Raw genomic sequence first — 23,953 nt, forward strand, 5'->3', positions numbered from 1 at the left:
ACAAACGTTTGTCGAGAAATATAGGACTTGAATCAATTTCAAATTGAAATATATCGTAATAAGCTGGATCTTGAGAATGAATTCCTTCTGAATAATTTATAGTGTTCACCAGAGTTTCGCTTAAGAATAGCTGTGAAGTGATTAGAAATTATCTCAAATCTTTCAAATTTACCAGTGTCCCCACATGGCTGCGTACAGGTTGCAGAAGTTATATGCATATTTTTGTGAAAAAAAGGTTTTGGCTTTCTACTTTCCCATCTCTACACAAATAAACAAAGTGGATGAAAGTAATTAATTTCAAGAAGAACCAAACCAGCAGAATTATTTCATTATTTTATGGTGCTGCTACAGTTTAATTTTGTTGGTATTCTATAATCACTTGCAAAATACTAATTGATTATATTAGACGAGCCGTGAACATAATTCAGTTGTGAGCAATGAAAGTGTTTTATAAATTTGTCGTAGAAAGGTGTATAAAATTAAATCAAAAATCCGTTATGAAATAGTCACGAAATTATTACAGAAACGTTTCTACAATCAACTTATAAAACATATTTTCCTATAAAAGTAAATCATGTCGTAGCAGTTCCATAGCACTTTTCTGAGTGAGGTTTTTATGCTATTTATAAAACTATTTCAAGATTTTTTGGGAAAGAAAGTTTTTGGCTTTCTACTACTCCATCTGATACAAAAAAATGGATGAGAGAATCTTCCAAAGAAAGGAAGGATTAATCAATTTGAAAATAAATAACTCTATACATGGATGTGTAGATCATGCAAAGAAGTAACTTTCAGACACAAACTGAAATAAAGTCCTCCTGAAACAGCTACTTTCATATAAACATTGAATTACACGAAAGAAAAAATTCTTTCGAAACAAATACTTCTATATGAACACTGAATTATACAGAAGATACTTTTCTCTATTCAGTTTGTATATCGAACAGTTGTGGAGGAATAAGAATCAGATATCATTCACATGAGTTCTACTTTGAATGAATGGTAATAAATTGTACTCACATGGAACACTGTCACCCTAACTGGTATACACGTGTTTCGCCTTAAGACACTTGCCCTAAGGCTCTTCAGTGCCAAATTGGATAACATTATAGAAAATACACACACTTCATTCATGAATTACGATTTTGAATGTCACGGAATAAGCTTGATCTGCTTATGTCATCGATGACATCGTAATGACATTCATTCACCTATTTGATTTAATCCCAGCCATGAGGAATCTTATTTGATTTGAAAGGGTTATATTTTTAGGAGTGATTAATTTTTTGGGAAAGAAAGTTTTTGGCTTTCTACTACTCCATCTGATACAAAAAAATGGATGAGAGAATCTTCCAAGATTATTTTATAACTGCTTTCTGTAGCTTTAATGAAATTATTTTAGTGAAATGCTTTCAAACACAAGTTTGTCTTCATTATCACATTGTCCCTTTAGTGATAATTTCCCAACTATTTCATAGTATGGTATATTTACTACAATTCCAAAATAATCAAATAACTGTTATAGAATCAAATCGTTGACGCCACGAATAAAATGCAGCATTTAAGAAGGACAAGCTGACATTGATTTTAAAGGTCGTGTAATGAAGTATAATTTGTCTGTTTTATTCGATCAGTGTCCCAATAGCTTTATACCTAACGTCTTGTAATATTGGTCATTGGAAAAATGTAAAAAAGTGGTTCTTTTCAAACGAATACTCACATAACGTAGTGCTTCAATTTTGTTCTTGGTAAAAACAGAAAAAGGTTATTTATGATTAAAATCCGTCGATTTAAGTGAAGCACCAATGTTTACATACACTCAAATGAATAGCTCAAAACTCCTTCGAGCTACAGCTTAAAAAAAATAGTCTGACTCTGCCGCAATACCATCACTCCTAGAACTAAGTGTTTCTTAACAGTTATATAGGAGTTATATATAAGCTAGAATACGTCAACACTCTTGCTATTGATAATAAATTATTTTATAGAACGACGTCATTTTGAAGTGATAGGAATTCGGAATAGTGAAATCAGATGAGATGAAAATATGAAATACTGCACAGATATTCATCTGTGCATGCATGCATAACATGGATATTTGAAGATTATATTATTCAGAACAAACCGAGTTAATTTGCGACTATAAAATGAATACGTCAACAGAGTGAATTTTTGTATAATTAATAATTTTTTCCAAAAATTTCAATAAAAGAGTGGCGCGCTTAAATTTTACTGAAGATGAGCTATATATTTGTCAATAAAATTTCATTTGCAGTTAAAATATCAACAATCTATGAAGCGCAAATAATGTCTTCAACACTTTTATAAGAATAAAAGAGGAATTATTGAAATGGCCCCTACCTTTCCATTTGTTAATCTTTAGTTGGTGACATATCTATTATATTTTCCTAGTGTCCAATACAAAATTGCTTCTTGCGCCTTTAAGAAAATACTTCGAACAATTTTCGTTCGTTCGTTTTAGGCTGTATTATATTTTATAAAGCCTACTTGGAATTACCAAAAAATTGTAATTCAATTATTCTATAAGATTCTTTCGAATAGGGTTAGAAAAATTTTATAGTAACTGCCGAATTGTTGATGAAACTGTTTTATAGTGTTTGTGAAAAGCCTTACAAAATATTAATAACCAACTTAATAACCAACTATTAATAGCCAACTTCCTTTTTGTAGCTGTTTTATAAACACGTTGAAAACATTTCTGGGAGAAATAAAGTTTTACAATTTGTTTCTCCGAAACATTTTCATAACCATTGAAAAATTTAAAATTTCTAGTTGGGTAACTCGGTACATTGATGGGTAGCTCATGTAAAGAAGTAACTTTCAAACACAAACTGGAAAAAAATTCTCTCGAAATAGCCACTTTTATAGAAACATTGAATTACATACATCAAAAAAAACTTTCGGAAAAAAAATTAATAATTTCTAGAAATATACCCCCTTTGATTCAATCAAGATTTCTATGGCTGAGATTCAATTAAATAAGCGAATAAATGTCATTACGTACTGAACTACTTCGTGACATTAAGTCGTGATTTCATGGTTGTGGTAGCGCTTTACTCCGTAATCATGAAGAAAGTTTCTTTTGCTCTCACCCGAAGAGCGTGCATTTGACGATATCGAGATCTAGAAATCTCTATAACAGTACAGAATATTTGAGAGTATTTGAGAGCTTTCCAAATCGTTCCAGAAGATACCGAAATATTCTGTAATGTTGTGGAATTTCTGGTCATTTTGGAATATTCCTGAATATTTTTTAACGCTGTGGAATGTTCTGGAACACTGAGAACAATTTGAAGTTTTTTTTTATAGATGAGGCTACCCATTGGTCGAAGTATAAATCAAGATTCCGCCACCTCTCATATTTTGAAGTTATTCTTTCATTCCAACTACATTTTAATCTCATATCAACTTCCTGAGCTATGCTGGGTACCCTAATTGGTCAATTCAATGAGTATGGATGAAATTATCTCAGAAAATTGGTCACTAATATGTGCGGCAGTCGTAGTTTCCCGAGAAAACCTCAGAAAGTAATTGAAACTTTTCCTCCTGGTAATGCTGACTGGAATGATTTGAGATAAAACTGAAACAGAATAACTTAAAAATACATCGTGATATCAACTATCAGATGAAAATATATATTCATCATGAACCAAGCAATATTCAAATAAAGATGCGAGTCCATAATTTCAGATGTCTTCGTATATTTGCATAATATCGGTCATACGATAGTTGTCGTAAGACATATGCAGATATAAATAAAAAAATAAGTTTGTAATGAGGCGTTCACAGAAATGACTTTGAAATCATGTTTTTATAATCGTCACCTGAATGACCTTTGTTGTAGGGCATGAAATATAATTTTTTTTAATTTACATATTACTACACACAGAAAATGAAGGAATAGTTGAAGATGAAAGTTAGAAGTAGGTAAGTATTGCAGACGCGATTACAGAATGCAGATAAAGCCAATTATTTTCATTCCTCATGAAACGTTTCATGTATGAATTGAGTATTTATGATTGGCATTTGAAAAACGATTGTTTTGAGATTTTTTCTGGTGTTCTGAATATTTGATAAAACACAAACTTTCATGGGTATATCTCATAACCTATGATTTTCAGTTAGCTGATGTAAATTCAATTTTTTTCATTAAATGGAATGTCTGTATTCCTGCCGATGTATTCCGAACGTTAAAAGATAATTTTGCGTTTCTGTATAATCGCAAACAGAAATTCTCCCAGAAAATTAACTAATATTTGGGAATGAAAGTTTTTGGTAATCCGAAATAATACAGTAGAGACTAATTATATGTTATATGCTCATGGCTGTCATCTAGGAGACATCTGTTTAGGGATATTATATGCACATTACTTCCATGCTTCAAATATTTAGTAATGGTACAACGTTATGGTGTTTTTCATTCAGAATATTTTCAAAAAAATAGGGCTCATTTATATTATAAGATCGGTAATGGTCCAACGAAAACAATAATTTTGATGATGAATGGTATATAATTGTTGAAGAAGACTCAATGAATCAGATTATCCTTGTGTTGCATCAAACGGATTTCAACTGGGCGACAGAGATGTGATCATCTCGTTTAGTGTCGAAAACTAGAATAAGTTCCTCAGCCGCCCAGAGCTACCTCTGAGAAAAAGGCTTCTATTACTGCTCTTTTATGATCATGGGCCATGTACAGAAGACGTTCCGAACTCCTTACAGACTCCATCCAAACCCCTCTGGAGATGGAGCATTTTTTGGATGCTCACGTCGAGTTGACACATCTTCTTCCGAGGTAACTTTATTACTCCACAGGAGTAGACTGAGATCGGAATGGCAAGAATATTCGTAGCAGCTAGTCTATTCTTTTCTGTTAGTTCCGATGACCAGATCTGTCAGAAATTGTGCTGATACATACCGCGGAAAGAGTTCCTTACTGAGGATACTTCTCGTAAGTGGTGTTAATCCACCTCTAAATAAGTATACGTATCTCCATCATCCAGATATGACATCCAGATACAAACAATTTTATTCAATCAGGCATGAATTATCGATCAAAAACAATATTTTATTGTGGAATCATAGAATTGTTATACCGGAAGGTCTTAAGAAACAAATATTATCACAGCTTCATTCCTCGCACATTGGTGTAATGAAAATGAAAAGTATTGCCAGGAATAATTTCTATTGGCACGGTATGAACGCTGATGTTGAAAGTGTGTCTAACTCATGTAAAAATTGTTCAGTTAATAAGTCAAGTCCACTCAAAAATAAATTACTTCCCTGAAAATGGCTCGATGAAATTTTTTATCGAATTCATTTAGATTATTTTGGTCCATTTCTGGATAATTATTAATTGACTATATTCGACGCACATACAAAGTGGATTGAAGTGATGTGAAGTCGGACAACGCAAAAAATTTCACAAGTGGTGAATTTCAAATATTTCTGAAAAGATATAATATTACGCATATTACATCTTCTTCATTCAATCCTCAATCAAATGGTGCCGCAGAAGTAACGGTAAAAACTGTTAAAAAATCCTTACAGAATGCTCTAGGTACAAATAAAAACATCGATATTTCTACAGCACATTTCAATATTAATGTTTGGCCGCGATATACGTAAAAAATTCGATTTATTGAAACCTCCTATAGACGATATCAAAAAAAGGATAGAAAAACAACAGGTAAAACAAATTGAACATTTTGTTGGGAAGGAAAGACCAACATTTAATATAAATGAAAATGTTATCGTAAAAGACTATCGTACAATAAACAAGGTAACTTGGATACCCGCTGTGGTTAAAACAATCGTTTATGGAATCGTCATACAAACCAGATATTAAATCAAATGTTGTCTCTCGTTTACCAATTTATGACGATGGTGAAGATGCAAAACAAGATCATAAAAAAATCGGAAAATCGACTTTTGTTGATGAATCAAGTACCACCGTGAATATTTCCAACTCGGTAAACCTGGGTACGACAAGTAGTACTAGTGAAAACTTTGAAAGACCAAAACGTGTTATTAAATCACCTGATAGGATATTTATATTTGTTTTACTTGCATAATTATAATTGTATTTTTCAAATTATATAACTTGATTAGAGAGGGAAAAGTGCTGTGTATCATACTGTAAAAGTTTCTTATTAGTCAGTGGGCTATGCTTGAAGACTGGCCGTAAACAAATCTAAAGTAAATGGAACTTCAAACGTTCAAGCCAGTCTCTATATACCTACACAGTAGGTTTAATGGACTGACGCCTATCAGAAAAGATGAGAGACGAATATTCTCGCAGGGAATATATAAGTATATTTCACATCAGAGTAATGAATAGTTTATAGTAGTGGTTGTTTATATTAACTACTCTCATCAACCCATAAAGAGCATATATTATATTTTTTTGAGCTGCCAGTATCATAATGATAGTTGGACACCGCTTTAGCTACTTTTATCATCTGTATAAATGAATTAATTATTGAGTACAAAAATCTTCATGAATTAATCAAAACGTTGTCAACATTCAACATTTATTTCACTGTCATTGCCGATTTCTAATGGAATTATACTTTCCGAGAAAATCACATACGTTCAAAGTTTCAGCAACTGATGTAATCGAATGAGAATTCATACCGTTGTACGAGTTTTCATTTCGCATTCACTGATGATGTTGAATGGTCGCTATGGAAGCAAAAGAAATCGAATACATTATGAATGTTATACCCGTAGCTGGAAATTTGCACTCACATATGAATGCATCGTTTACGAGCATTAAATTTCAGTTTTTCCTAGAAATAACCATGAAAGTCTCAGAACATAATGAAGAAAAAATCTCATTAAAATTAAAAAAGGAGTAATTATGTATATTTCCTTCATTCTTGTAACCCCTGTGGAGAAGTTTATTAGAATTGTAGCAACAAAAATAGAGAAGAAATGAAAGCAAAAGAGAAAGGGTTAATAGCCTAGTTCAAAACTGAACTGTTTCAGTGTGTTGTATGGAGTTTTTTGTCAGTCAACTGTTATCATTGTACAAACGCCATCCCTTGAAAACGAAAAAAAAATCAAAAGTTAGGGATCTACCAGATCTTCTCTTTCGGAGTGCAATTCCTAGTAAGAGTTGGACCATACTCAACAACATAGTTGAAATGGAACTGATAATGAAAATAATTGTGTTTGTATCAGTGTAAACTTACTAACCAATCGGTTATTGATTACAGGTACTTGTAAAAGTATTTCGAAGATTTTTGTTGGTAGGCGCACGAAATGATTCTGAATTTAATTGAAAACGATCTTTCAGCATACAAAAATGTAGATCAAAATTTTATTCCACTCACAATTCCAAATTTGGAGTCGGTAATCCAAACTTGAAATGAGGATTCGGAATTCAACGCTGGAATACTGACTTGAAAACTGAATTTCAAACTTAATCTTGATAGTCTGTATGTATGTATGTATGTATGTATATATGGTATCCATGGACTGTCCATTTAATTTTTTGAATCCTATTTGCACGATAGACCACAGTGTGTATCATTACATGGAATTTAATCGAATGTGAAATCTGTCAAAGATGATGTACCCCAAGGTTCTGCACTGGGGCCAATTTTGTTTATTCTATAGACAAATGACCTAAATTTCTATATATTTCCCAAAAAATGTTTTCTATTTACGGACGATACCACTTTGATGGAGTGTCACAGTGATGTGAATAATTTGACTATTTCTGCTAACGCCACCATGAAGTCTGCGAGTAACTGGTTTGTTTCAAATAGGCTTCTCCCCAACGAGGCTGAAAATCAAAATCTTATTATTTCCGCAAATACCAATTTAACCTCGGGTAAATGTGCTAAGCTATTTGGGATCCATATAGACTACAGATTAAACTGATCATGTCATGTCAAACTGGCCAAAAAATTATCAAATGTTATTTGTGTTATTTATGATTCGTAGACTAAAAGAATTCGCCGGTATCAGAGCGGTTAAATCTTCTTACTTCGGACTCTTCCATAGTCACATGTTATACGGCATAGTGTTAGTGTAGTCTTGTTATTCCAAAAAAATGTTCGTCTGATATCTAACGCAAACTTTAGAGATCATTGTCGCCCACTTTTTAATCATCTTAAAATTATGCCGTTTCCTTCAGCCTTTATATATGAAACATTGATTGAAATTCATAAAAATAGATCCAACTATATTTTACAATCGCAACAACATGAATATCCAACGAGATCAGGAAATCTGATAAGAACTGAGAGATTCAACAGAAAAAATTCATCGAATTTGAAATTTTATTTTAAATTACCATGTCACATAAAACAACTCAGTTTCTACAGTTTCAAGCAGGAACTGAAGTAATTTTTTTGAATCACAATTTTTATTCCACAGATAAATATATGTTATATAAAAAGATGATACGTATGATTTCGAGTAAGGATTGTTCTCATTTTCAACATTAGTTGTTTGATGTTTATTTGTATTTGGTATTGTGAACATTGTTCTGTTATAAAAGCATTGTGATATGTTAGTATGTTTGTATTGAATATATATTTTTCAATTGAATACTATGTTTTATTGACTTTGAATTGTAATAATTAAAATAATACATTTATTCGTTACAGTTGGAACTTAAAATTTTTATGCTAGTAAGAATATTCAGTTGAATTGAATATTTTACCTTTGTTTTCATTTGAATTAAATGTAGTAAATATTAGAGATATTGATTGCTGGAAATATTGCATTTGATTTCAATTATAACATCTGTTTATATTGAACAGAATAATAATAAATCATTATTATGAATTATGATATCTCAACTACAAATTACAACATAATCCTTATTATTTTCGCTATAGATTTCTTGCAATAATAAAATTAAAGTGAAAGTATTTTATTGAAGTTGGCCACCGAGCGCTAGAATTTGGTGTATTTTGCAAAAAATATGACAGTAGGAAGATGGTATCTATATGTCTAATACACTTGAAAATCCATACTCTATTCATTCAAATATATTATGACTACAATAAAAACTCAATTCAAATTGAAATTGAGAAAATTAACCTCAAAATAACCTCATGAAAATTTTTCTATTCTCCGACTGATAGACAAACAATAATTGTGATCGAGATCTTGCAGATATCAAAATAATGGAAAAACGCAACGTTCTTCAATACAAGAACTCCTATCATGTATTTCATAATTGGCACTTTGTCAAAGACGCTCTTTTCCCCCTTTTTGGAGAACAGGAGGTTGAGATAATGTTAGATAAAATGTCTCCGGGACGTGTTCTGTTTCGAAAAAGATCCGGTGTTAAGTGTCGATTACGTCTAAGTTACAAATGACGTGGAAAATAAGTTACGTGATGTGAGAAAAATAATTGAGTTGTGCAACGCTTGACTTGGGTGGGTTAACAGGCTTTGATGAGGATACGTTGGAAATCAACACTGTGATATTCAACCAAATTTAACTGGATGAAAAATACACAAGGAGTAGGCTATAACAAATATTTCGCAAGGCATACCAGTTTTTAGCAGAAAGTGTTTTTATTGGAACAAAATAAAATAAGAAGTGATAATGATCTGACAATATGGGAATGCTAACGATGGTATCTGTGTTCATATTTGAAATTTGCTTGTATATTTTCAAAAACTGACCTTGATTCCTAAAAATACCGATATTCTTTTGTATACGTAGAGGTAACGGCTGTATTTCGTTTTGAGAATGATGGATAACACAATGAATGACATCTTCAAAATAATTGTTTCTGGGCGTTGTATGTATATAATCATATTCGCGTTTCGGAAAGTACATACAAAATGGAATGAGAATTTTTACTATAGTAAACAGTGACATATTCATCATCATATGAAATATGCATGAAAATAAAAAAAATATGTCGATACACATCTGTTACTCACTTATGTTAGTTACCACTTTTATGTGTATAGGGCGTTGCAACGAAAACTTGACCCCCTGTAAGTCAGAAATGGATGTGTAATCGAAAATTTCAAAAAACAGGTCAATTTTTATTCCTAGAGGGACTAATTTTGATATGGCAATCATACCCGAAACTTCAGCCCCCTGCGGTCAGCCACTACTCCCTATTTTTTTAATAGAATGGGAGGTCGAGTGATACATCATTTGAAAGGTCTTTTGTCCCTCTATCACCTCTGTGATTTTTCCAGAAATTGATTAATACGTTATTGAGAAATTGAATGTTGAAGGTTTTTTTTTTCGCTGTCGTTCATTTTAATGAGGAAATCAACAACAAATAATATCAGTGGAAACAGAATCCATGGATAAATCATTCAAATTGACCTCCACCTAGTTCCATAAAATAATACAGTCTACTCTCGAAAGCGTTCCATACATTATTCAAGATGTCCGGAGTCAGCAATCGGCATTCTCGAACAGTTCTCTGTCGCAGGTCTTTTAGATTTGTAGCCTTAGTAAAGTACACTTTCGACCTCGGGTGTCCCCATAGAAAAAAGTCCATCGGTGTGAGATCAGGTGATCTAGCTGGCCACTCCACTGGACCCCTTCTGCCGATCCAGCGCATTGGAAAACGTTTGCCCAAAAACTGTACCTTCCGAACATCAAAATGTTGTGGTGCACCATCCTGCTGGAATCTTATTTCAGTTTTTTCTGAATTGTAATCATTTTCTGAAATTTGTGTAGTCATGGAATCTACATAGTCTTGTAGGGGAAATATTCAAGTATGTCTCCATTGAGAAGTTTTCCAATGAAGAATGATCTAACAATATGATTACCAAGAATTCTGGCCCAGACAATCAATTTTTATGGAGTTTGTGAATATGTTTCCATCACCAAATTAGGATTCACATCGCCCCAGTAACAAAAATTATATCTATTAACTTCACCCATTTAACATGAAAAAATTTTCCTCTGTAAAACATGTATTGTATAATATGTTTGAGTTATTGATCAATTTCTCGCTGAACACCTCACAAAACTGAAGTCGACAATCAGGATCATCTTCGTTTGATTCCTGAACTAGCCGTATTTTGGAAGGATGGAATTTGTAGGCTTCCAAAATCCGAAAAACACTAGTAGCTGATACATCAAACGCTCTAACTACTTGTCTGATAGATTGTCTATTATTCATTTGTTCATGTCCTAAAACTGCAACTTCAACTCCGTCCTTTCTGACATGACGGGATACTTCATGTTTTCTGTTGTGAACAGAACCTGATGTTCGAAACTTATCCATTAACTGTTTAACGTATTGATGGCTCACGTTGTGGTCTGGATGATTCGTATTATAAATTCTTGCAGCAGCTTTAGCACATACATCATTTCGATAATAGGTTGCAACAATTTATATACTCTCTTCGGTAGAATAAACCACGTTGGAACACAGTGAACATAGATGACTGAATAATAATTCCTGAAAAAGTGACGTTGGCCAACTATCTTTTTGTTCTGCAACAAATAGATTCAACAAAAACCACCAGTGCATAAAAACTGACAGCGTCGCCTGTTTCAAAACATTCACCATTAATTAAATAAATCCTACACATCTAGAAGACCTGCGACAGAGAATTGTTCGTGAATGCCGATTTCAGACTCCGGACATCTTCAATAATCTAAGAAATTAAGAAATGCTTTCGAAAGTAGACTGTATTATTATATGGAACTAGATGCAGGTCATTTTGAACATTTTATACGTTGATTGTGTTGCTATTGATATCACTTTTGTTAATTTCCTCCATAAAATGAGCGACAGCAAATTTTCTGTTTTTTTCTTGAATGAAATGTCAACATTCAATTTCTCAATAAGGAATGAACCAATTTCGAAACAAATTACAGAAGTAATAGAGGGACAAAATACCTTTCAAATGATGTATCACTTGATAGTTGCTGATCGCAGGGGGGGGTGAAGTTTTGGGTATGATTTCCATATCAGAATTAGTCCCTCTAAAAATGAAAATTGACATATTCTATTAAACGTCCGTTTCTGACTAACAGGAAGGGTTAAGTTTTCATTGAAACGCCCTATATATTATACACAACTTTCAATTCAATGCTTTCTGAAAGCATCTCATAAGAATTGATAAAAACACTCATCTTTTGAAATCTAGTTGATGATTGATGTTATGAGTGATAACAAATATTATCTACTATCATCGAAGTGCGAAACTAACATTTGAAGAATCCAAAAAAAATATCAATACCAATTCGTAATGCATATGACTTTTCAAAAATAAGGTGAATGTTCAAATATCTCGGGCTACGTACATATTATTAGCGAATTTAAAATATTTTCATGTTGGTACACACGTCTCAAATTATATGTTCACAATTTCAGCAGTTCAGCATGTTCAGTTTTTTGATGAGTATATTATAGTGAGTGAATTATATTATACACAGAAGGTCGAGAAGATGTGAATGACGACGCTCGCCCTGATCGTCCCAGGACAGCAACAAACGATGAAGATGTTGAGGAAGTGAAGAATATTGTTACGAAGAATCATTGAATCACTATTATAGAAGTTGCTGAGGATATCGGCATATCGATTGGCTCGTGCCATTCAACTTTCCCGAATATTTTGGACATGAAGCGTTTAGCAGCGAAGTTCGTTTCAAAATTGCTGAATTTTGACCAAAAAACCATCGCATAAGTATCGCTCAGGAATTGACTGACATCAAAGGCGATTCAGATCTGTTCAACAGGGTCATAACTGATGACGAATCATGGGTATATGGTTATGACATCGAAACCAAAGTCCGATTATCCCAATGAAAGAGCTCAGGAGAGACAAAGCAAAAAAAAACAAGCCCAGTACGATCAAATGTCAAGGTTTTGCTGACTGTTTTCTTTGATGATCGTAGCGTAGTGCAGCAACAGTTCTTACCACGTGGTCATACGGTGAATATGAAGTACCAAAACAACGAACTGAAATCTTTATTCATTTAAAAACTTTTAATTTTTGGTACAGAAACAACATACGTCATTCTAGAGGAAATTAGAAAACATTCATCATGATGTTCGAAAACTTCATCTGTCATTTGTGAATACTCTGTATGGAAATCATTCCGAGTTGAATGGAGAAATATCTTGGGAGAAAACTTTCGAACCAAGTTTCAGACATTTATTTTTTCACGACTGATTCAGTACGTATAGAAGAGGTTTTTTTCGAAAACACCAATTCTTCAAAAACCCGGTATAAATAATTCAAACAATAGCTTCGTTAATAACGGACTCAGAAAACATCTGATTATCAGAGGCAAGAAAGAAACAATTTTTTTCATAATTTCATTTTCAGGGAATAAATAAAAAGTGTTGCAATTTTTACCAACGTTCAATGAACAATCAGAACAATCAGAAGTTTCATTAAAACCCGAAATATAAGGAGCTATTGAAAGAATTAGTTTTTTTTGAATATACAACCACTCAGATTATAAGTACAGGATATTATACTCACATTCAAATGGGTATTTTTATATACTCTTACATACTGTGAAATCGACAATTATTTATTATAAGGTGTGGAAGTACCTGGCGGTTGATTAACAAAATCACTATTGGAATTAGTTCCAAAGTTATCTTTTGCATCTTAGTGAAGATTCATGAGATTGATGAATACAAAATATCCAACAGGTAACTTCATAGTATACTGATTTGGAAAAATCGTCATGAAACAATTGAAATTGCATTCATTTTCCTTACTGAAATTTTCCAATCTTGATAGATGTGGTTTTGATAATCGCAGATCATATCATAGTAGCGAAATAACGACTGACAGCTATTTGACATGACATTTGTTGATTTTTGAAAGTTTGCTAATTTGCAATCATCCCAATAAACTATAGAAAGTAGAAGCAATATTGAATTCGAAAATGTACCCCTCGAAATTTTCAATGCAGCAGGTGCTGCACTGCCTGAAAATATCCGAAAAATGTTAGTCCAGTTCCGAAAACGTCTATGACTTTTTCACGAAATGCAAAACAATTACAGAGGATGTAATTTAAGCTCATTTGACGCAAAAATCTGAAACTATCAACTCCTTTATCATGGAAATTACCATTTCAGAGAAGAAAAATGTAAAAATAGCCACATTCCCAAATGTTATCGGATTTCTTGAAAGGAAAAATGTTGGTTGTAGTGTGAATGAATTGGAAGCCTTGAACATAGTGAAAAATATCCATTACTGAATGTGCTGAACGTTACGATTGTAGGATATGAAAATATCAACATAATTTGCTTCAGTTTCAGGTATCAAAAATTATTGGGTTAGTCGATAGGTGCAGTTGAAAAGAAAATATTGAGAGAACTTTTAATGTAATTGGATCAGAGAACTTGCGTTCGTATAGGCAATTTTTATCTTCACGGCCATCCCATGACAGATTATTCGTGAATTCGTGATACAGCCTATTGATATCCACAGTTTAAGGGATCTCAAACTGAGAATCGCAGAATTTTCAAATTCGCTCAATCCTTGAACTAACAAGGCATAGGATTCGTCGTACTTTCGTGACGTTATTCACTAATGATGGAATCACAAATTTGAAGAGATCCGGTGGCTGAAAGTCTACCAATATCGCTGAAGGATATATAGACAATTCACCTGAAAAAAATCAAATTGCCAATAATGCTATCAAATAATTATCAAATGGAAACAATTTTACCTAGCCTAATACGGCTCGTTCTATAATTTTGTCTGTTTGCCAAAAAAACACAATTTTGTAGATTTCTGAGGTGGATTACTACTCTGGATCAGAATGGGTGAGTTTCACAGTAATATTTGATGTATATAAGATATTCTTCATGAAAGTTTTCGATTCTTTGGGAAGAGATACGTGAAGAAGACGTAACAGAAATTATTATTGTTGTATAACAATTAAAAAAAAACAATTTTCATATTGAATTATCGATGACCACATCATTTCGTTACCGAAACTGAGAGGCAATGTCACTCTTCTTGTGAGTGAGTACCTTTGCCAAAGGTCAAAATCAAATCAAACAATTTCCATTCTGAGTAATTTACTTCAGGAAGAACATCTGACAATTATTTTTCGCAGAAGTCCTTCATGATTCCGTCATGAAATTTATTCAAAGTTAAGAATCAACGAATATGTTATTCAATAGTAACATTCGACCCAGATTATTGGACTAACCGTTATTAAGAGTTTTTAAGCTGCCGAAAAATCAATCAAGGCATTTAAAATGACCTAAACTTTAAATATATATTCCTTTCTCCCTGAAAAAATATTCTGTCGTTGAATTTTAGTTTTTGGTTTTATAATTTTAATTTTTTTTTTCAATTTCTCAAGAGCTTGCATTGAACATTTTGGATTTTGATTTTTTACATGTTTAGAATTTGGTTGACTGGGATTCCATTGGATTTATTTACTTTTGCAATTCCATTTCATCAAATGGGCAGCTGCTGTAACTCGATACCACAAACATATTGGGTACAGATTTGAATCCTGACGATTATTTAACTTTAAAACTGAAAATTCGTTCCTGGGAATCTATAAAAGACTCATCTAGCATTCCTTAGAAGAATGTGTCATGTGATGACTAACCACACACAGCACTACAGCACTAGTTGTTTCATTTAGTGGGTGATGCTGTGGTTTGCTTTTCCATCTCATGAGTTCAAACACAGATTTTGTGATTTTGAAAGGTACTCTCCCGAGTTTCATTGAAGGAAAATGATGCTTCTCTCCTTCTCTAGTTTTGATTATTTATTATTTGGTATTTGGACACCTTGTTCAATTTTTATTTCTGCTTTCTCCATCACCATCATATTCTTGTTTATTTTATTGTCAGAGATATTCATCAGTCTTCAAGGTTTATATTTAGTATTCACCGTTTTTCATGAAAGTATATTTATTCAGATGAATGATTTTCTTTCATGTGATCTGTAGATAATCCTCTTGAAATAATTCTAATATTTTGGACGTTCATTATTTCAGACTATAAGATGAAGATTGAATAGAGGTGGTAAACCCCAAGAAGTATCAAATAAAAACCTTCAATATGAAGAGAATTTAGAATTGTCGAAAATTCATCCGAAAGTAAACATCCAAACAGCAAAATGAATCGAACATCAGGCTTGAAGGTGAATATATTTTGGAAAATAGGATGTGGAAAATATAAATCAATTTCTGATCACAGACAAATATATGAATTTTATATCGAAGCAATATAACTAGCTGGTTTGGTGATTCTTTGCCATCATTTATGTTTTATTTTGATTTTTTCTCGTCTTTTCATCATTTTGCAAAGTATATTGGTATCTCATTCTCAAAAATTTCGAACAGGTATTAATACCTTATAATTTACTGTTAACATGTAACCCCTTCTTATATATTCCATTTCATTGCATATCTCATATTGAATTTTTGTTAGCAATTCATTTCTTAACTGAACAAATTTGGTAATGTCGTCATTTTTTATATATCCTCGTTCATATGCCTTGTTTTCTGTATATTGGTTAAAACCCAATTATTCTGCTTATCAGATTTTGTTGACTCATATCAGCTTTTCACTGTACTACAAAGTATTTAATTTACTGATAGAAAGATAACCCTAAGAATGACACTTTTTTCTTATGGATACGTTATCAGTGTTTCTTCAGAAACAGTGTCTGTCTTGAAGAAAATGTTTGTCATTGATGTCGCAGAGATATTTGAGACAATGGCATTAATTTTGGGTCTGCTAAGATCCACTTACCAAGTTTATCGTTAATTGAGTTGTTGTTTGCAGTCGTCTCTAGATACTGTTTCTCTGAGGGGGTGCTTTATGATTCTACGTCCTGAATGCAGTCTCAAGAGAGTTTTGCGAAACATCGCTTTGGGAACTCACTATAGTTCTGTTTATCAATTTGGCAAATATACTTTGTGACCTATATTTCGAATATTGTATACAGAAGTCCTTTAAGGGATGTACACCAACTTTGTAATACTATATTTCATAATAGAGAATTTTTCTGTTGTTACTTAGCTGCAGTTTTTCAGAAATCAGTTGGTGCTCTATATTCCATATGAATTCTGACGCCTTCGGAAGGAAAACGAACAAGATTGTAATGAATTGATTTTATAATAATACTAATGATTATAATAATATAGTCGTTCTCGACCACCAGAGCAAAACGATATTTGTCGTGGAGTTTTCAACTCCTGGCGAGACGAATATCGTCAGAAAAGAAGAGGAAAAACGGATAAAATATCGAAATTTTCTCTTTGAATTCCGCAGACTCTATCCACTCTACGGTGAAAAAATGATAATAATAACAATAATAGGAAAAATGGATAACACATCCAGATTTTCACGAACTCCGCAGACTCTATCCAGATCACTCTGTCAAGATAGTTGTTCTGATTATTGGAGTCCTTGGTAGAATGATGCCCTCTCCAATCTCGAATCTCAAAATGATACCGGCTTGCCGCACTAAGGCAGAAATTTCAGCCGGACAGATGCAGGAGGCTGTCATTCTTGGCTCACTGCGCTTGCTCAGGACACATGATTCTTGGACCCAATGATCACTTACCTCACGGTGTGGGGAGTGGTCGTTGGTTGATAATGCTAGCGCGCCCTCCCGAATATATCGGGGCTTCGGGGGATAGGGCCTGACCAACGCACACTACGGTGAAGAAAAAATAATAATAATAATTTTTATCATCCTGTAAGACAATCAAAAAGGGACATTGTGTAGGATTAGTCAGAAAAGAGCTCAAAAGTAAAACTAATAATAAGATAATTCACTGAGAGTAATACATTCATTGAATTTTTCATTTTATTATTCAATCATTGCATGGCAATAATGTTAGTATTTCAAAATTTAAAAAAAAGCTTTCGCAGCTTGTACTTCTTGAGTCCCTGCTATACATCTTACAATCTTCTTCTGGGCGACAAAAACATCTTTGCATGAAGAGGAAGCTCCCCAGAAAGTGATACCACACCGACGACGCGATTCGTCGTGTACACCTGAAAACTCCACCGTAGAGCATGATGAAATTTTATCATCTTCAATTCTCAAGTTGAAACTGACAATTTCTTTTTGTTTAGCATGAAATCTTATTAAACGTGTTTTTTGATTATTCAAATGTAGGTAATTTTCCCTGAATCAGGTGTTCATTTTTTGCAGGATTGAGTTACCATTGGTTTGTAGATTTTGATCTATTTTATCTGATATAACCAGTGATGTCATCTGCATTTAGTGTAAAAAGAGCATGTGTAGAGATGAAATTCCATATTATTTACATATAATAAAAAAAGTATAGGGCCCAACACTGATCCCTGGGGGACACCTAAATCAATATCTACATAATTGGATGTATATAACTATCTCACATCATCATTATCATTGATGATACTGACATATTGCTTCCGTCTTGAGACAAACGTTTGCAACCAGTTAAGTGCATTTCCTTGTATGCCAATATTATGGAGATTTATGTAAAGATTTTCGTGATTAATACAATCGAATGCTTCACTGAGGTCGCAGAAGACCCCGATAGGGCACTCACCCCTGCGAGTGCGAGTGATTTTGGGATCTCTTATTTGAAAATATTTTTACTGCATCGGATAATCGAGAGGCGACTCTCATCACTGATCAGACGATACATAGTAATTATCCATTGTCTCATATAGATCGAGTCTGTATTCGCAATAGTGGTTCATTCAATGAGGAAAAGTATGGTAGATATTTCACATTCAATGAATACTGTAAATACTTTTTTTTCAATATCAACGATTTTATTTATTTGTAACTCATAATATAACGTTTTTGACTCAAAATGTTTTTTAATCTCATTCAAAGTTTTTGGTGTACCTCCTCTCCCAACTTTTCCTTTTTTTCATACTTTTTCTCCTTGACTTCATTTTTTTTCTTCTCAGCCTCGTTCTGAATCCTTTCATGTTCTTTTTCATACAATTCTCTCAATTTATCACCCCATCCTAACTTATCTGCCAGAAGTCCACAACCTTCATCACAATCTCCCAGTCATAACACATCTGTAAAGTTATCCTCAGAGTCAACGTACATTCCTCCACCAATACCAAGCAGAGCCATTACTCCGGAACGATGGCTGGCCTTTTCCCGGTTCATCAACAATCTGGGTATATTTGATGATACGCTGTCTGCTAAAGATACACATGGCTGAACAACTAGAGAAGATCCTAAAATAATAATAAACTTTTTGAAGTCTTCATCAAGTAGAGTGTGAAATTTAGTTGGTAAATATATTCTCCGAAAAACACTCTGGTTTTACAATTCCAGGGCATTTATCATGTAACATTTTTATGAAATAGTGGGAAATTATGGATTTGAATGTACCAGGATATAATACCTTAGCCAACAAAAAAAGATTTTGAATTTTCCAGGAAAAAATATAGCTCAAAAATTGCTTGTGGGTGAGGTAACTTATATTTCTGCAGATTGTGGTGGATCGAAAATCTGAAATACCAGCAGAAGTTGATATTCCAGCTCCAGCCATCGTGATGATGATTTTACAGTTTCTATTATTTATATAATCGATAACACCATCTACACTAACATTATCTAATACCTTCACTTTTTCTGAATCTGCCTGGTCTTCTTCTTTATCGTAAGACCCTAGCTTCTCGGCTAGGTATCGTCGTAAATGATCCATAGTCATTCCAGCTGTACTATCACTAGAACTAGAAATTGACCCAGCCAACGCATCATCCGCAACTTTATATCCTGAGGACATAGTGAAATTGAGTAATCATTTAATTCTAAGAAAAAAATGTGTTTATTCAATTCAACATTGACCCTAATTCATTTTACTCATTTTCCACCTTTATGTATATACAATATAGAAAAGAACGACTGTTCTGAAATTTTCCGAATGTGAACAAAAGGAGTTATTGAAAAAATTCAATACTTTGGAATGTAATTATTCATTTAATGTAGAAGCGTACAAGACAGGCCAATAATTCAGTCGATGTCATTATGTTTTTGAATTATCTTCCTGAACTCAAAGAAAACTAACAATTGTGTTGGAAAAAAATTGAGTGAAATCCTCCAGATATTTATTTGAATAATATATCATCATCAACAAGTTACTAACTACTATTAATTCAAATTGTTCGAATGTTATGTGAAATTTCAAGAAATAATTATGACGGTCATAACGTATGCATCCAGTCTTTGATTTGAAATAAAAAAATATTTTGAAGGTTGAAATGATGACACAATCTTCATTATATAATTGAAGTTTGAAATATTATCACAATTGGAACTTTTATGATAAAAAATATCATTAATAGAAATAATAATCATCAACATTGCCGTGCACCGAATTGTAGCAATGACATTTTTTTTCAAAACTAATATTCTTTGTTTATTGCAACGTGATTGTAGGCTCCTTTTAATTCAGCTCCAATTTGAACTTCCTAATTACATTTTAACGTTTTTTAATTGGTTTCAATAATGTATTCGTTGCCATTCTTCATTTAAATATAGAATATTGAGTTTTTGAATGATTTAACTGAAAAAACATTTTTTACTGGTACAACATTTATTTTTTCACATGAAATTTTAGCTACTCTCTTCTCATTGTTTCAATATGTTTAAATGATCCCATCCAGAATTGAGGTCACAAAATTTCGTGATATTAGATATTTCCATCACCTGATTTGATTGAATTTTATGATATAGTTGTTCATCAGTTAGAAGAATAGTATGAACGGTGTTACAGAACGATCTGGTGGAAATACGTCAAACACAGATCACATGAAAAATTACATAACTGACGTATGTTGGTGGCAGAAAAATACAACACATTAAAATTAATTTTACAGGGACAAAAAACAGTACTAATCGAGATATCCTAATATTCTTGAACATGCCTGAACATAAGCCCGTGAAGAAGTATTTTGAAATAGACTCTCATATATCGTGTGAAATCATATCCTGATAAATAATAAATCAAAGTTGAGGTTACAGTAAATTTAAAAAAAAATGAAGGAAGAGGAAACTCAAAACGAGATATAACAACGAGCAGCAATGTGATCGATAGGGTAAACATTCCAAGAACAACTGAAATGACTAAGACTCGTCTACAGAATGCCAAACGCAATGATTGATAGGAGTCAAACCAGTTAGCAGACGCAAAACATTAAGGTTCTAAAAATATGATGTCAATAAAAGAAGTGGAGCTGGAAAGGCGAAAAAAGTACAGGAATATTATCGGATATCTGATACACAGGGAAGGGCTCAAAATGAAACATCAAATTTGTGAAAAAATTATACAATCCCATATTAACTTTTTCATATGACAAACAGTAAACACTCTATATGCTATCTCAAACCACAAAGAAGTGAAAATGGAAGCTCTTACATAAAGAAGATAAATCATTATATTTTTTGAATCTAAAGTGTATACCATCGTAGTAACCCTGTAGCGCGCATATAATAACGACTGCGATGTAACAATCTGATAAATGAAAATAGGTTGAACAGATGAAACTGAAATCGAGTTATGAGGATAAAATGTAGTCAGGTTTTAACCTCGCATAACATACTCGATTTCAACAGTCACGCTCATCTTCTGAAAGCAGTAAATACAAAATGTAACCCGCAATGTAATTATTCCCAGAAAATCCAGACATTTATATCCAGTCAATTACAAGTTGAATCGAGTTGTAATTCAATAAGCTTGTGAATTTGATATACCCGAACAAACCGCAGTAACAAATTGAAATCGAAAAGTTCAGAGTTTATTGAGTCGAACGGTTTTGATATCCAGTATTTCTTCAATATCCTAAAAACATTTCCTGTTCAAAAGGATGGGGCTGGAGAAATCGTTAATGATTCATAGGGCGATTCAGAGAAGATATTGAATTGAAATAATTGGGAAGAATTTTCTCCACGTTTTGATAAAATCAAATGAACACGCTTTACTATTCCAAATGTACTGTTTGACTCATTGAAAACAAAATATAGTTATTTCAAAATGTGTATATGAAAACGCTTTAAATTAGAAACGGATCATCATGAAGTGATGAGAGATCCCTATCTTCAGACTTGAAACAGAGGCTTAGTGTGTACCAAACAAATAAGGGAGAGGACTGATACCCCTTGAAAAATTATTTTAATTATCTATTCTACTAGCATGAATTCAATAATTTTTATTTTTATTGTTGCAGATCAGTGATTAAGTTGGGCAGTGAATATGTTCAAATATTTAGGTTGATCAATAATATTTCCACTACACAATATCGTAATATCTAGATCCAGTTATTGCTGGAAAAAATATCATCTGACGTATTACGGACCTCATTTCCACCCAATCTCAATCATGAATGAATGGAATTTTTGCAAATTAAGCCCCTGCACAGGCTACCATTCATTATTTTGTTAGTCAAAAATGAAGAAAATTTCATAACTGGGATATTGAAATTTAGGTAATTGTTTTCACTTTTTTACAAGAGTACTTTTTGATAATTGTTCGTTTGTTAACAGAACAGATCTCATAATGACCAACTGATCGATAATTGATTTGGTAATATCCTAAGATAGTATATTGAGATAATACCGGCTTACTAACTTATTAGTCGCATAACCTTCAGATAATATTGTTTTGCAAATGGCAGAAATCTTAGGCTGATGAATATAGAAGGCTGTCATTCTTGGTTCGCTACGTCTGCTCAGAGCACAGGATTTTAGGGTCCAATGACAATTCATTTCAAAATTATTGAAAGTGGTCATTGGTTAAGGATACTAACACGCCCTCCGAATGGCTGGGAGCTTCGACTTCAGGGCCTGACCAGCAAACAAAAAGCTCGTTAATTATTGTGTCATTATTACATATAATATCATTGTATGTAAGTTAATGGTGATCAGTTTGAATATTTCATAAAATTGATTTTTCAGTTCAGTTTCACTTTCTGGTTCACAATGAATATTACTGGAGTTTTTTCCCAACACCAAATCGTTATTTTTAACACCTCGACACGTGTTTCAATCACCAAGTGATCATCTTCAAAGAGGAAGATTAAAACACTTTCAATACACGTGTCGAGGTGTTGAAAATAACGATTTGGTATTGGGAAAAAACTCCAGTAATATTCATTACTACACCAAAGGTCCCAAAGAGTGCATCATAAGTTCTGGTTCACAAATAAATATGAATTTACTCAAGAATTTTATATCGCTTGGCGTTCTAATATCAAAAATGATGGATACGTAATTGAAATATCTTTCAAATAAAGTGCTGTATTTGTGATTTTTGATATATGGGGTTTGATATATGGAAATTGAGAGAGATTGATATGGCTGAGAAAGGGTTTATTTTCACTTAAGAATGCTCGCAGCAGCTGCAAAGTTAGGATAAATGGAAGCAAAGAACTTCACAACCAGAGAATTGAGGATAAATTGCTTGCCAATTCCAACGGGTCTGGATCCTTCTGATCGGTGGCTAAAGCTGTTACTCAGAACTTCAGAAAATCAAACTAATACAAGCGGATTTTTCATTCGCAACAACATCCATAGTAAAAACAATCTACTAGCTGAACAATTTGCGTCCCACCCCACAGTCGATTCTCTGGGAAAGGCACCACCCACTATTTCCACACTAGAATCCACGATGCCTGAAATTACTTTTCGACATCTAGTCAGGCAAATTTTGAAAAAAGGCATCTGGTCCTGATGAAGTCCCCGTCATCGTTCTTCTACAATCTACTAGCTGAACAATTTGCGTTCCACTCCACAGTCGATTCTCTGGGAAAGGCACCACCCACTATTTCCACACTAGAATCCACGATGCCGGAAATTACTTTTCGACATCTAGTCAGGCGAATTTTGAAAAAAAGCATCTGGTCCTGATGAAGTCCCCGTCATCGTTCTTAAAAAGGGCGCAAATGAACTCGCACCAGTATTTTGCAGACTTTTCAACCTGTCTCACAAGAAAAGAATTATTCCTTCCTGTTTGAAAA

At 33.1% G+C, this 23,953-nt stretch overlaps 1 protein-coding gene, 1 long non-coding RNA gene and 1 pseudogene across 2 annotated transcripts in view; 2 read left to right on the plus strand and 1 right to left on the minus strand.

Annotated features, from left to right (window-relative positions):
- Gfrl (Glial cell line-derived neurotrophic family receptor-like) overlaps positions 1-23,953 on the plus strand; it is a 498,063-nt gene that overhangs the window by 39,636 nt on the left and 434,474 nt on the right.
- Positions 13,807-16,533, plus strand: LOC141481904 (uncharacterized). The gene is made up of 3 exons (XR_012465233.1): positions 13,807-14,198; positions 14,252-14,767; positions 15,964-16,533. It is a non-coding gene; the product is annotated as an uncharacterized lncRNA (long non-coding RNA).
- On the minus strand, positions 18,807-19,725 carry LOC111506375 (NAD-dependent protein deacetylase sirtuin-2-like; annotated as a pseudogene).

Source organism: Leptinotarsa decemlineata, unplaced genomic scaffold, assembly GCF_025532065.1.
Source record: "Leptinotarsa decemlineata unplaced genomic scaffold, Ldec_3_MD MMD2_tig00000505_RagTag_RagTag, whole genome shotgun sequence".
NCBI lineage: Eukaryota > Metazoa > Arthropoda > Insecta > Coleoptera > Chrysomelidae > Leptinotarsa > Leptinotarsa decemlineata.